General features: G+C 37.6%; 1 protein-coding gene across 1 annotated transcript in view; it reads left to right on the top strand.

Annotated features, from left to right (window-relative positions):
- AKR1D1 (aldo-keto reductase family 1 member D1) overlaps positions 1 to 14,078 on the top strand; it is an 85,132-nt gene that overhangs the window by 861 nt on the left and 70,193 nt on the right. The gene's annotated exons all lie outside the window — the stretch shown is intronic.

The following is a 14,078-nucleotide window of genomic DNA, read 5'->3' as shown; positions in this document are numbered from 1 at the left end:
GCCACCAAAAAAACACAAAAAAGTAGCAATGCTTGCTCCCCTGTCTGGTTTTGGGTTTTGTTTTGTTTTGTTTTTTTTGAGATATAATTGACATATCGCACTTATAAGTTTCAGGTGTACAACATAATGATTCGATATTTATATATATTGTGAAATGGTCACCACAATGTCTAGTTATAGTCACCATGCTGTATATTACAGCCCCAGGACTTATGTATATGTATTTTATAACTGGAAGATTGCCTTTTGACTCCCTTCACCCATTTTGCCCACCCCCAACCCCTGCCTGGGAATCACCAGTCTGTTTGTATCCATGAGTTTGCTTGTATGTTTGTTTAGACTCCACCCAAGTGAGATGATACAGTATTTGTCTTTCTTTGTCTGGCTTATTTCAGTTACCATAATGCCCTCAAGGTCCATCCATGCTGTTGCAAATGCCAGGATTTCCTTCTTTTTAATGGCTGAATAATATTCCAATTTATCCGTATACCACATTTTCTTTATTCATTCATCCACTGATGGACACTTAGATTGCTTCTGTGTCTTGGCTATTGTAAATAATGCTTCAAGGAACGTGGGGGTCAGGATATCTTTTTGAGTTAGTGTTTTCTTTTCCTTTGGTTAAACTCCCAGAAGTGGAATTGCTGGATCATAGGATAACTGTATTTTTAAGTTTTTGAGGAACTCCATACTGATTTCCAGAGTGGCTGCACCAATTTACATTCGCACCAACAGTGTACAAGGATTCCCTTTTCTCCACAACCATGCCATCTCTTGTTTTTTCTTGTCATTTAACAGCTATCCTAACAAGTGTGAGGTGATACCTCATTGTGGTTTTGATTTGCATTTCCCTGATGACTAGTGATGTTGAGCACCTTTTCATATTCCTGTTGGCCATCTGTATATCTTCTTTTTTTTAATTTAAGTTATTTATTTATTTATTTGGCTGCATTGGGTCTTCGTTGCCACACACAGGCTTTCTCTAGTTGTGGTGAGCGGGGGCTACTTGGTGTGCAGGCTTCTCACTGCGGTGGCTTCTCTTGTTGCGGAGCATGGGCTCTAGGTGCGTGGTCTTCAGTAGTTGTGGCACGCGGGCTCAGTAGTTGTGACGCATGGGCTTAGTTGCTCCAGGGCATATGGGATCTTCCCAGACCAGTACTCAAACCCATGTCCCCTGCATTGGCGGGAGGATTCTTAACCACTGCGCCACCAGGGGAGTCCCTGTATATCTTCTTTAGAAAAATGTCTATTCAGATCCTCTGTCCATTTATTAATCAGATTTTTATGTGTTTTTTGCTATTTAGTTATACAGATCTTTTATTTTTTGGATATTAAACCCTTATCAGGTATGTGACTTGCATATATTTTTTCCCATTTAATAGGTTGCCTTTTCATTTTGCAGGTGGTTTCCTTTGTTGCACAAAAGACTTTTGGTTTGATGTAGTCTCAATTTTTAATTTTTGCTTTTGTTGCCTTTGCTTTGGTGACAAATCCCAAAAAAATCATTACCAAGACAAACGTCAAGGATCTTACCACCCATGTTTTCTTCTAGGAGTTCTAGGGCTTCAGGTCTTATGTTCAAGTCTTTAATACATTTTGAGTTAATTTTTCTGTATTATGTAAGATAGCGGTCCAGTGTCACTCTTTTGCATGTGACTGTTCAGTTCTCCCAACATTGTTTGTTGAAGAGACTGTCCTTTTTTCATTGTATATTCTCAGATCCTTTGTCATAAATTAATTGAATGTGTATGCATGGGTTTATTTCTGGGCTTTCTATTCTGTTACATTGATCTGGGTGTCTATTTTTATGCCAATACAATAATGTTTTGATTATTATAGCTTTGTAATGTAGTTTGGAATCGGGAAGCATGATGCCTTCAACTTTGGTCTTCTTTCTCAAGATTGCTTTGGCTATTTGGGGTCTTTTCTGGTTCCATACAAATTTTAGGATTGTTTGCTCTACTTCTGTGAAAAATGCCATTGGAATTTTGATAGTGACAGCATTGAAACTGTAGATCACTATGGGTAGTATGGACATTTAACAACATTAATTCTTCCGATACATAAATGGAATATCTTTCCATTTGTTTGTGTCTTATTCAATTTCTTTCATAAGTGTCTTACAGTTTTCCGTGTGCAGGTCTTCCACCTCCTTGGTTAAGTTTATTCCAAGGTATTTCATTCTTTTTGATGCAATTGTAAATGAGATTATTTTCTTAATGAATCTTTCTGATAGTTCATTATTAGTGTATGGAAATGCAACAGATTTTTACATATTGATTTTTGTATCCTGCCACTTTACTGAATTTGTTTATTAGTTCTTAGAGTTTTTTGCTGGAATCTTTAGGGTTTGCTACATATAATATCATGTCATCTGCAAATAGTGACAGTTTCCTTCTTCCTATCTGGATGCCTTCTATTTATTTTTCAAATACCTGTTGCTCTGACTAGGACTTTCAATATTATTTTGAATAAAAGTGGTGAGGGTGGGAATCCCTGTCTTATCCCCAATCTTAGAGGAAAAGCTTTCAGATTTTCACCATTGAGTATGATGTTAGCTGTTGACTTCTCATATATGGCCTTCATTATGTTGAGGTACATTTCCTCTATACTCACTTCTGAGATTTTTATCATAAATGAGTGTTGAATTTTGTCAAATGCTTTTTCTGCACCCTTTGAGATGATCATGTGATTTTTGTCCTTCATTTTGTTAATGTAATATATCACATTGATTGATTTGTGGATATTGAATCATCCTTGCATCCCTAGAATAAATCCCACTTGATCATGGTGTATGATCCTTTTAATGTATTGTTGAATTTGGTTTGCTAGTATCTTGTTGAGGACTTTTGCATCTGTGTTCATTAGTGATATTGGTCTGTCTTTTTCTTTTCTTGTGGTGTCTTTGTCTGGGTTTCATATCAGAATAGTGCTGGCTTGGTAAAATGAGTTTGGAAGTATTCTCTTTTCTTCTATGTTTTGGAAAAGTTTGAGAAGGATCGGTATTAATTCTTCTTTATATGTTTGGTAGAATTCAGCAGTGAAGCCATCTGGTCCTTGACTTTTGTTTGTTGGGAGGATTTAATCAAAATCAACTGATTCAATCTCCTTATTAATAATCAGTCTTTTCAGATTTTCTTTCTTCCTGATTTAGTCTTGGTAGGTTTATGTTTCTAGGAATTTATCTATTTCTTCTAGGTTGTCCAATTTGTTGGTGTATGTTTATAGTAGTCTCTTAAGAGCTTTTGTATTTCAGGACTTCCCTGGTGGCCCAGTGGATTAGACTCCACACTCCCAATGCAGGGGCCCCGGGTTTGATCACTGGTCGGGCAGGGAACTAGATCCCACATGCCTGCTGCAACTAAGAGTCTGCATTGCCACAACTAAGAAATGCGCATGCCACAACTAAAAAGTCCACATGCTGCAACTAAGAAGCCCGCATGCCGCAACTATGAGCCCACATGCCACAACTAAAAGATCCTGCATGCCACAACGAATATCCCATGTGCCGCAACTAAGACCCAGTGCAGCCAAAATAAATAAATAAAAACTAAAAAAAAAAGATCTTTTATATTTCTGCATTTACTTTAGTGTTCTCCCCTTTTTTTTCTTGGTGAGTCTAGCTAAAGATTTGTCAACTTTGTTTATCTTTTCAAAAAACCAGATCTTAGTTTCATTGATCTTTTCTGTTTTTGAGTTTCTATTTTGTTTGTATATGCTGTGATCTTGGTTATTTTCTTCCTTCTACTAACTTTGAGCTTCATTTTTTCTCCTTTTTAAATTCCTTGAGGTTGTTTAGTTGATATATTTCTTGTTTCTTAATGTAGGCATTTATCACTGTGTTTTTGCTGCATCCCATAAGTTTTAGTATGTTGTATTTCCATTGTCCTTTGTCTCAAGGTATTTTTGATTTTTCCTTTGATTTCCTGTTTGACCCATTAGTCGTTCAGTAGCATGTTGTTTAATCCCCACATATATTTGAATTTTCTAATTTGCTTCTTGTAACTGACCTCTAGTTTCATACCACTATGGTTAGAAGAGATGCTTGATAATGATTTCAGTCTTCTCAAATGTATTAAGACTTGTTTTGTGGCCTAACATGATCCATCCTGTACACTTTAAAAGAATGAGCATTCTGTTGCTTTTGGATGGAATGTTCTGTGTGTGTGTGTGTGTATGTGTGTGTGTGTATATATACATATATATAAGTTGATGTGGTCTGACCTGTCATTTAAGGCCTTATTGATTTTCTTTCTGGATGACCTATCCATTGATGAAAGTGGGGTATTAAAAGTCCCAACTATTACTGTATTGCTGTCTATTTCTCCCTTTAGATGTGTTAATATTTACTTTATATATTTGGGTGCTTCTATTTTGGGTGCATAAATATTTACAAATGTTATATTCTCTTGTTGGATTGACCCCTTCATCACTATATAATGACCTTTTTTGTCTCTTATTACAGTCTTTCTCTTAAAGTCTATTTTGTCTGATATAAGTATAGCTTTCCCAGCTTTCTTTTGGTTTCCATTTGCATGAAATATTTTTCCATTTGTTCACTTTCAGTCTGTGTGTGTCCTTATATCTGAAGTGAGTATCTTATAGGGAACATATAAATGTGTCTGGTGTTTTTATCCATTCAGCCACTCTGTCTTTTGATAGGAAAATTTAGTCCATTTACATTTAAAGGAATTATAGATAGGTATGTACTTGTTGCCATTTTGTTAATTGTTTTTTAGCTGTTTTATAATTCCTCTGTTCCTTTCTTCTTCTCTTGGTCTCTTCCTTTGTGATTTAGTGATTTGCTATAATGGTAATTCTAGATATCTTTCTTTTTATATTTTGTGTATCTACTATAGGTTTTTGCTGTGTGGTCACCATGAGGCTTACAGAAAACAACTTGTATTTATCATAATCTATTTTAAGTTGATAATAACTTAAGTTTGAATGCAGTCTAAAGCTCTACCTTTTATCCCCCCATTTTGTTTTTGATGTCACAATTTACATCTTTTTATCTTGTGTATCCATTAAAAATTAGTGTATAATCTACGACAAAGGAGGCAAGAATATACAATGGAGAAAAGACAGTCTCTTCGATATGTGGCACTGGGGAAACTGGACAGCTACATGTAAAAGAATGAAATTAGAACATTCTCTAACACCATACACAAAAATAAACTCAAGATGGATTAAAGACCTAACTGTAAAACCATATACTCTAAAACTATTAGAGGAAAACATAGGCAGAACACTCTTTGACATAAATCACAGCAATATCTTTTTCGATCTGTCTCCTAGAGTAATGCAAATAAAAACAAAAGTAAACAAATGGGACCTAATTAAACTTAAAAGCTTCTGCACAGCAAGGGAAACCATAAACAAAATGAAAAGACAACCTACAGAATGGGAGAAAATATTTGCACATGATGCAACCAACAAGGGATTAACCTCCAAAATATACAAACAGCACATGGAGCTCAATATCAAAAAAATAACAACCCAATCAAAAAATGGGCAGAAGATCTAAATAGACATTTCTCCAAAGAAGACATACTTGGCCAAAAAGCACGTAAAAAGATGCTCAACATCACTAATTATCAGAGAAATGCAAATCAAAACTACAATGAGGTGTCACCTCACACCAGTCAGAATGGCCATCATCAAAAAGTCTACAAACAATAAATGCTGGAGAAGGTGTGGAGAAAAGGGAACCCTCCTACATGTTGGTGGGAATGTAAATTGATACAGCCACTATGGAGAACATAGTATGGAGAGTCCTTAAAAAACTAAAAATAGAGCTACCATATGATCCAGCCATCCCACTCCTGGGCATATATCTGGAGAAAACCATACTTTAAAAAGATACATGCACTCCAGTGTTTATTGCAACACTATTTACAATAGCCAAGACATGGAAACAACTTAAATGTCCATCGACAGAGGAATGGATAAAGCAGATGTTTTACATATATGCAATGGAATATCATTCAGCCATAAAAAAAATGAAATAATGCCATTTGCAGCAACATGGATGGATCTAGAGATTATCATACTAAGTCTGAAAGATAAAAACAAATATCATATGATATCATTCATATGTGGAATCTAAAAAAAACGATACAAATGAACTTATGTATAAAATAGAAACAAACTCACAGACATCAAAAACAAACGTATGGTTACCAAAGGGGAAAGGTAGGGGGAGGGATAAATTAGGAGTTTGGGATTAACATATACACACTACTATATATAAAATAGGTAATCAACAAGGACCTACTGTATAGCACAGGGAACTCTATTCAGTACTCTGTAATAACCTATATGGGAAAAGAATCTGAAGAAGAATAGATATAAGTACATGTATAACTAAATAACTTTGCTGTACACCTGAAACTAACACAACATTGTAAATCAACTATACTCCAATACAAAATACAATTTTTTTAAATACCAAAAAAAAAAAAAAAGAAACCAAATTAAAAAAAAACAACTTCCCCAGGCCAGTTAAAGTTAGAATTGTATATTATTTTATTTACACTCTTATAATGTCCATATAAAATGTCCATACAGTATAGTGTTCAAAGGAGAAAAGGGTGCTATAATAAAGAAAAATATATATTAAATCATATCCCATAAACTGGATAATTTAAAAACTATAATTTTAATATCAAATATGATCTTTATTATATATTTGATTACCTTATTTTAACTGTAAGTTTTGTAAGTTCTATAAATCAAGGAATTATCTAGTTTTGTATTTAGAACTTTTCCAATGTCTGGTACAATGTCACATACAACTTTCTGTGTATTTTATAATGTTCATTAAATAAATTAAAGAAAAAAATGATTGTAGTTATAGTTATTTACTCTTTTGTCTTTTAAGCTTTATACTAGTTTCGTGATTTACCAGTGAGCTTTTACTGTCATACGTTTTCCTGTTAGTGCCCTTCTGTTTTAGCTTAAAGAAGTTTCTTTAACATTTATTTTAAGGCCAGATGAACCCCTTTTGCTTTTGCTTGTCTGGAAAACTCTTTATCTCTCCTTCAATTCTGAAGGACACCTTTGCCAGGTAGAATATTCTTGATTGTAAGTTTTTTTCTTTCAACATTTTGAATATATTATGCTACTCTCTTCTCTCCTGCAAAGTTTCTGCTGAAAAATCTGCTGCTAGTTTTATGGGAGTTACCCTTGTACCTAACAAATTGTTTTTCTCTCACTGCTTTTAATATTCTTTCCTTGCCTTTAAATTTTGACACTTTGATTTTAATGTATCTTCATGTGGGTCTCTTTGAGTTCATCTTATTTGGAACTTTCTGGGCTTCCTGGATATGGGTGTCTGTTTCTTTCCCAGGTTAGGGAATTTTTCAGCCATTATTTCTTCACATATGTTTCTGCCCCTTTCTCTCTCTCTTCTCTTTCTGGGTCCCCATAATGCAAATGTTGGTTCCCTTGCTGTTGTCCCATAAGTTCCTTAAACTACTCTTTTTTATTATTTTTTCTTTTTGCTGCTCTGATTGGATGAGTTCCACTGCCCTGTCTTTGAGTTCACTAATCTTTCTTCCACTTCATCTAGTCTGCTGTTGAAGCCCTTTATTGTATTTTTCAGTTCAGGTGTTGTATTCTTCAGCTCTGTGACTTCAGTTGGTGCTTTGTTATATTTTCTTTTTATTGAAATTCTCACTTTAGTTCATCCATTCTTCTCTTGAGCTCAGTGAGACTCTTTATGACCATTATTTTGAACTCTTTATCAGAGAAATCACTTATCTCAGTTTCATTAAGGTCTTTTTCTGAGGTTTTTTCTTGTTCTTTTGTTTGGAACATGTCACTCTTTCTTCATTTTTTTCTTTGACTCTCTTTGCTGGTTTCTATACATTAGCTAGAATAGCCATTTCTCCCAGTCTTGAAGGAGTGGCCTCATGTAAAAGGTTGTTGTCCAACCCTGCCTTAACTCTTGGATATCTCTCAAACCATTGTGATTGTCCAAGCAACATACTTTATTCTTAGTGGTTCACAGAGGTTGAGACTATGCCAAGACCTGTTAGTATCCCAAAGGGAAGGCTCTCAGTCAGCACCAAGATTTAGGCTGATTGGAAGTCAGACCTTTAGGCAGCAGGTTGTAAAGTACGCAAATACACCTCTTTCAGGGAAAGACTGGAGCTGGGCATTTCTGTCTGGTCCCTCTGCACTGAGCCCTGGGTGACAGCCAGTTAAGAGCTGTTTCTTTGTTTGGTACTGTCTCACTGAACCCAAGAACACAAGCCCCACTGGCCACTCGGGCAGGCTATCAAGGGATGTGTTTTTTGGGTCACAGCCACAAAAAGCCAGTGATCCAGACGTATACACAGCTATTTTCTCAGAGACCCAACAACCTGGGGTGGGGCAGAGGAAGAGTGTGAAGATGGTAGCCACTGGCCTTCCTAGTCTCTGGAGAGGATCATAGTCAGTTCCTAGATGTGTTTAATTAGAAACCTACTCCTCAGGCCACAGCTATCAAGGTAAACTAATAGACCTCTTTCACAGAAAGACTAGGGATACGTTCCAGTCTGCTGTCTCTTCACTGTGCCCTAGTGGGGAAAGGGTAACTGGTTAAGAACTCTTTCTCCATTTGTCACAGTCTTGTGAGAACCACTAGTGTAAGACTTGCTAGCCATCAGAGGCAGGTGATCAAGAGGTGTCTCCTGGGCGGCAACCACAAGCATCAGACAAGTGCACAAGCTCCTTTCCAGGAGATACTGGCAACCTGGGGTGAGGCAGAGGGAAAACTCATGTATGGTGCCTGCTGGCCAGTGTCTGAAAAGTATTTCATTTGCCCCTTGATGTGTGTTAAATAAAATGCCTGCCCCTCACTCCAAAGCTTTAAGTTAAGCAAATACGGCTGCTTCACAGAAAGACCAGATGCATTTGAGTGGGGTGCTTCAGCATTGGGTCCTGCAGGGTAGCCAGGGGAGTCTGTAAGAGCCCTTTAATAACTGTTTCTCAGTTCGCTATAATTTTGTGGGTCTCGTGGACACAAGCCCCATTGGCTTCCGAAGCCAGATGTTTTGGGAGCTCATCTCTCAGGTGCTGGTCTTAAAAGTTGGGGTGGCAGATGTAGGGTTCAAACCCTTCACTCCTCAGGGGGAAGCTCAGGGTTGTGAGTTCCCCCCCAGTTGTGGGTGACTGCACCAGGTGTGGGTTCATGGTAAGATTGTGTCTCAGCCTCTCCTACCCATTTTGATGTGGTTTTTTTCTTGGTTGCTTGCTGTGTAGGAGTCACTCAGCTCATTTAGGGGTTTCTTTCAGAGGAAATTGTTCCATGTATAGCTGTAGATTTGGTGTGTACATGAGAGGAGGTGAGTTCGGGATTCTCCTATATTGTTATTGTTGACTTAAAAAAAAAAGCACAACCTAAAAGTTGAGAATTATGTTTTATTTGGTGAACTTTCTGAGGACTCCGAGGCAGCCTCTCAAATAGCTCTGAGGGACTGCTCGGAAGAGGTAAGGGAGGAGCCAAGCTATATAGGGGGTTTTGCAACAAAAACCATGTAGTCAGAACATCAAAAGATAACTGTGAATTAAAGAAAACCAGACATCTCAAGTTAATGAATTTAGCACTTTTCTGTGTATGGGAAGATGCAAGAGTCTGCACTCATTGAAATCCTTCCTTTGATATGGACCTTATCTAAGGCCAGTATCCTATTCTTTCCCATCCTGATTCCCCTCAGGGTTCACCGAAGGGGGCTCTAGTGGCTGATGGCTTGATGTCCACAATACCCTTTGTTTGCTGATATGGCAGGGGCATTCTTAGTCCACATTATCTTGTCCCCTGTCTATTCTTGATAGATAAATGGTTTGTCTCTGAACATTGCTTTAATCGTTCTGAAGACACAAGTATTTATTTTGTTCTATAACGCTCTTGGCTTTCTACCATACTTTGAGAGTTTTCATTCTATTTTACTTTATTCTATCCCTTAACTCTAGTTTGGAATGGGAGCAAAATTTTACTGCTCCTTGATGTTCCTTCTTTTAATTCTCCCTATTCTAACCATATTCAGTTTAACAAAGATAGTTTCCAGCACTGAGGAATTTCTTTCAATTATCATTACTTAACTAGAAATGGTGTCTTTCTATTTCACAGTCATTATTATTTCCTGCACGTAGCACACAGAAGAGAGATGATGTCTGGGAGAATCCCTCCTTAGAAAATGAGGGATTACAGGAGTGGCTATGGAGTCCTTTAGCCCTGAGGGATCCTGAAAAACATGGTATGAGAACCCTGAGCATCAAGATAAAGAATCAAGCAAAAGGAGGAGGTGAAGGGAGATGCTCTCTGAGGAGTCAGCCCTGAGGAGACAGTGAGCTGGAAAGGGCTGGAGGGCACAAGTGCCTTGGCTTCAGATACAGTTGCTTGTTGACAGAGAATTGCCCCTGAGGCGGGGTCCTGGGTGGTCCCACTCTGCCTGAAGCCTAGGAAACATATCTCTCTCTCTTGATTTCTGAGAGGGGGCTAGGAAAGCCTAGAGAGCTTGGAAAATCTAATAAAAAATCTGTAAAAAATCTTCCCATCCTGGCAAGATCAAAGATGGCAGAGCCGACGTGGAGCCACCGTGAAGCCACCGTGAAGAACAGGAATTGCTGCAGGTGTGGGCAGTTGCAGCCACGTGTTGCTGGCCCGCCTGCACCTTTGCTGCCCTCAGAAGATCTTGGCTTACACCCTCCCAGTGCCACAAGGCAGCTTCCCAATCACATTCTGAATCTGTGCTCACGTTAATTTGCCAGTGAGACTGAGCTAGCTAATACACTACAGCTTCTTTTAAAATGTGAGAGAACATTTTCTCAGCCAACTGGCTGGTGTGGGTGTGTGTGTGTGTGTGTGTGTGTGTGTGTGCGTGTGTGCCTTTTTATTTCAATGGGTTTATTAAGGTATAATTTACATGTAATAAACTACACATGTTAAAAACTACACATATTTGAAAAGTTTTGACATATACCCATGAAACCACCACAGTGAAGATAATGAACGTATTCATCACCCATAATAATTTCTTGTTGCCCCTTTATAATCCCTCCCTCCCACTGTTCATCCACCTCCCTCTGCCAGACATTCCTTTATCTGATTTCTGTCACTATGGATTAAATTGCAGTTCCTAGAGTTTTATATAAATTGGAATCATATACTATGTTCTCTCTTTTGAGAGAATAGCATAAATATATTTCAGTCAGCATAAATATTTTTATTTTTTTGTTTTTTTAAATTTTATTAAATAGCATTAAAAGCATGAAATAGCACAAAAGTGTGAAAAATGTAACATTAAATAGACCACACAAATGACGTACGTTTATATACAATGGAATATTACTCAGCCGTAAAAAGGAATGAAATTGGGTCATTTGTAGGGATGTGGATGGGCCTGGAGACTGTCATACAGAGTGAAGTACGTCATAAAGAGAAAAACAAATATATTAGCACATATATGCAATCTAGAAAAATGGTACAGATGAACCAGTTTGCAAGGTGGAAATAGAGACACAGATGTAGAGAACAAACGTATGGACACCAAGGGGGGAAAGCGGGGGTGGGATGAATTGGGAGATTGGGATTGACATATATACACTAATATGTATAAAATAGATAACTAATAAGAAACTGCTGTATAAAAAATAAATAAAATAACATTGGCTAACTGTTTGAAAATAAAATTTTATAACCCCTACCTTACAACTTATGTGGAAATAAACCTCAGATGGACTAAGGATATGAGTGTAAAAGGAAACGAAGCTGTTCAGAGTAGAGATAAAACACTTATAATTTTAGTGTGAGAGCGATCTAGGCATAATATAAAAGACAGAAAACATATAGGAAAAGCTAGATTTGTGTACACCTAGATATAAGTGTGTATGTATGTATATATGTATATATATTTATATACACACATACATATATCCACACAGAATATGTAACTTAAATAAATATCATTAAAATGTTATACATGCTGTTGTTATCCTGAATCTTTTTTAGTGAAGGTCTTTTTTTTAATTGCTTTTCCCTGTACTCCCATCCCATCTCATGTAAACAATGTTAAGAGCCTGGTATGTACCTTTCCACACTTTACTTTATGCTCATATAGTTCTGTACAAATACACACACATATTGGGGAGCTTGGTCATTGTTACATTATGCACACTTCCCTACATTTTGCTTTTCTTACTTAACAGTAGATCTTGAAAATCCCCCAAGTCCTGCAATATAGATCTAATGCATTTTTGTTAATGACTGACTAAAAAAGGACTATTAAAAGATAACTGAGACATACTTAAAATTTTAATAGTTTGCTTGAGCAAAAAGCGATTTGAAGCGGGCAGCAGTGAATCTAGCAGATAGAAAGGAGCTCCAAGGAGTTGTACAAAATGAAAGACTTTTATAGACAAAAGGGAGCAGGAACAAGGAAGTTAACAGTGGGCCAAAAAAATCAGGTTGGTTATGGCAAGGTTATTTTCCTTTAGGGGATGGCAGGGGTCTATCAGGCAGTTTACCTAATGCTGATCAGGAGATTCCATTTCTGGCAGAGCAGAAACTCTATTTATGTTAAGTCTCAGTTTGGTGGCACTTAGCATAAGTGACTCCATTTGGGGCCTGCTGTCTTATTTTAACAGGATAAAGCACTTTTTATTCCCCAATTGATAAGCATTTATTCCATTTCCAGATTTTACTTCTAGAAACATCGATTATATGAAATGGGTTAATACGCCTTTCTCTTTTGAATTTCCCTATAAGTTACCTTCTCCTAGTAATGGAAGATTAGGCTCCGATTGTTGTATTTGACAGCCTGCAGAGCATCTGGTGCCCAGAGAGCGGGAATGGGGTTCCAGGAGTGGAAGACAGGAAGGAGTAGGGAAATTAAAGGGCGTGAAGGGCCGGGGAAGAGACAGAGGCCTCAAAGATAGATTTTGCCATGCCGTATTTTTGCCGCAAACAAGTGTATGCCCCTCACCTTAGGATATTGTTCGTGATATGTCACAAGAGAAGGTGGTGGAGGCCAGAGATTACTAGAAGGAGGATGGAAGACACAACCAAACTGAAACAAAACATCTGAACTAGAAAGGACAGGAAATTATGTTTCAGCCAGAATTTTGTTCATTTCTACGACACTGCCACCATGTGGCTATAGAAGAACATTGCAGCTAGCGAACCCGAAGTGATGGGTTGGAAGAGCTGAGTAGTCATTAAAAAGAACGGTCTCTTGGGACTTCCCTGGTGGTGCAGTGTTAAGAATCCGCCTGCCAATGCAGGGGACACAGGTTCAAGCCCTGGTCTGGGAAGATCCCACGTGCTGTGGAGCAACTAAGCCCGTGCGCCACAACTATTGAGCCTGTGCGCTAGAGCCCGTGAGCCACAACTGCTGAGCCCGTGTGCCACAACTACTGAAGCCCATGCACCTAGAGCCCGTGCTCCGCAACAAGAGAAGCCACTGCAGTGAGAAGCACACACACCGCAACGAAGACTAGCCCCCACTTACCACAACTAGAGAGAAGCCCACGCGCAGCAGCGAAGACCCAATGCAGACATAAATAAGTAAATAAATAAAATTTAAAAAAAGAAAAAAAGAACAATCTCTTATGTTCTATCTTAATTTTCACCTCCCAGATCAACATGTAGAACATTTCCATCAACCCAAAGAGTGCCCTTGTGCCATTTTCAAACCAGTATTCTCCTATCATCACTTTTCCAACTTCTAATATTTGCTGTTCTTCAGCATGATCTAAATGCAGTCCTACGGAACATATTCTTTTGTATCTGGTTCACAGTGTCCATGAGATTCAAACATGATGTTGCATGTACAGTCAATTCTTGTTATTTGCAGTAGTTGCATTCTATAAATTCTTCACAAACATTAGATTAGCAAATACTGAACCATTACTCCTGCAAGTCTACTCAACGACAGTTTCATCAACTGATCAATGTGTATCAACAAACATATCAATGTATATAAAAGTGTATTAGCTGATCAATGCACGTAAACAAGCAAAATCAAAACAAGTACCTTGTTTTATGTGTGTTTCTGTTTAAAGATGCCTTACTTAATATATATTGTTGATTC

Source organism: Balaenoptera ricei, chromosome 9 (genome assembly GCF_028023285.1).
Source record: "Balaenoptera ricei isolate mBalRic1 chromosome 9, mBalRic1.hap2, whole genome shotgun sequence".
Taxonomy (NCBI): Eukaryota; Metazoa; Chordata; class Mammalia; order Artiodactyla; family Balaenopteridae; genus Balaenoptera; species Balaenoptera ricei.
Note: the sequence above shows the minus strand (reverse complement) of the source record. Positions and strands in the feature narration are given on the sequence as shown.